Source organism: Eutrema salsugineum, unplaced genomic scaffold (genome assembly GCF_000478725.1).
Source record: "Eutrema salsugineum unplaced genomic scaffold, Eutsalg1_0 scaffold_4, whole genome shotgun sequence".
In the NCBI taxonomy this organism is placed as follows: Eukaryota; Viridiplantae; Streptophyta; class Magnoliopsida; order Brassicales; family Brassicaceae; genus Eutrema; species Eutrema salsugineum.
The window spans coordinates 1854525-1856349 of record NW_006256686.1 but is presented as its reverse complement, the minus strand read 5'-3'; the positions used below and the strand labels follow the sequence as shown (position 1 = coordinate 1856349).

At 38.7% G+C, this 1825-nt stretch overlaps 1 non-coding gene across 1 annotated transcript; it reads right to left on the bottom strand.

The window, feature by feature from the left end:
- Positions 1–375: 375 nt before the first annotated feature.
- Positions 376–481, bottom strand: LOC112084870. The gene has a single exon (XR_002898527.1). It is a non-coding gene; the product is annotated as a small nucleolar RNA R71 (small nucleolar RNA).
- Between the last annotated feature and the right edge of the window lie 1344 nt (positions 482–1825).

The window sequence follows — 1825 nt, the reverse complement described above, 5'->3', positions numbered from 1 at the left end:
CGGTTAACCTTGAGGGGGAGTATAAAGCATGGTCCATATTCAGCAAGGACTTTATAAGGGTTTAGAAGGTTTTATAAGGCTTTAGAAGCTTTTAGAAGGTCTTTATAAAAGCCCATTAGGCAGCCCATATGTATTAGGGTTCTCTTGGTCTCTTGTATCCCTTTATAAAACACTTGTAGCCACCATTATTCTAAATCCAAGGAGAAAAACGTTTTTTTTTCTTCTCTGTTTCAATCTACTTTCTCTTAGCTTATTTACAATTCTATTCCGCAAATCACAACAAGTTTAAATCTATGCCTTCTGGTTCTATTACTTCATGGGAAGAATGCAAGTCAGATTTCCTGAACCACTTCTACACCAATTCGAGATCAAACCAGCTGAGAAACAAGATACAAAGTTTCCAACAAGGCCCTGTAGTATCATTCTATGAACCCTGGGAGCGATTTAAAGAGTATGAGAGAGACTGCCCTCATCATGGTTTCTCGGGAGCAAACCTGATAAGCACCTTCTACAGAGGACTTCAGCAGAAGTATCAACTTTCTCTTGACACTGCAAGCAATGAAGATTTCAATTCGAAAACTATACCACAAGGGAGGGCACTCATCGAAAATCTGGCTGTAGCTAACAGCAACAACAACCCTGAGTATGACAGATCAAAGAAGACTATCATTAATCATGAATCAAGGGAGATTTCTGAGCTAAAAAGCATGGTAAGTCAACTTCTCAAGTCTCAAAATAAGAATATACATGTTTGTGATATTGCTGCAGGAAATGAAGAAGATGGAAGATATGAAGATGATGGCATATACAAAGTATAAGAAATCAATTTCATGGGAGCTCAAGCATACCAGAACCAATTCAGCCCAACTTTCAACCACACCTTCAGGAATGCCAACTTCAACAATCTCTCATACAGGAGCCAGGGAGCCGAGAACTCCCAGAACCAGCCTTATCCGCAGCAACAAAGGAATATTCCAAACAAGTTCCTAAAATGGGAACTATGGAAGAGGAAATTTCCAACAAAGACTATCTTTCAATCCTCAACAAGCTCAGACCAGCTCATTAGAAGCAACCCCAACCTAATCCAAATGGATTGGGGAAAAAAATAATTAGGACTCATGAAAAAATTGATAGTAACATGCAAGAAAATGAGAAGTCAAACTATGATGCAGACCAGCTTGAACAAACTATGATGCAGACATCTCAAGGCAATGAGAAGTCAATCAGGGAAATGGGAATGAGGATCGATTGTATGTACAATGACTTGAATGGGAAGTTTTAATCTCTTGCAACCCATGTCAAGAAGTTGAAACATCAGATAGGCCAGACTGCAGATTCAATGAAGAGACAACAGGAGTCTTACCAGGAAGAGTGGACGATAATCCAAAGAAGTTCTGCAATGCTATGACAGCAGTTTTGGAAGAAGAACCTGACGCAGACTTTAAGAAAAAGTTGACACCTGAACCTCTCATGAAGGACTCTAAAACAGAGTATGAGAGAAGCCAAGTCATTCCGGTTAAGTTACAAAACGCTTGCCTGACTAAAGACTCAAAAAATCTAAGGATCCAGTGCGTTTTTCTTTCACTTATTCAATTTTTGGAATTGAATTTTCAGATTTTTTATGTGATTCTGGTGCTAATGTGAATATTATGTCAAAATCTGTTGCTGAGAGACTTGGTATAGGAACATTTGTCCCATCTCCAGTAAGGATAATCTTTGGTGATTCATCTCAAAAGAGGACAGAATGAATGTTCCAGGACTTGCCACTAGTCATTAAAAAAAAAAAATTATCCCAGCCAATTTCCAAGTCTTAGAGATGGACCAA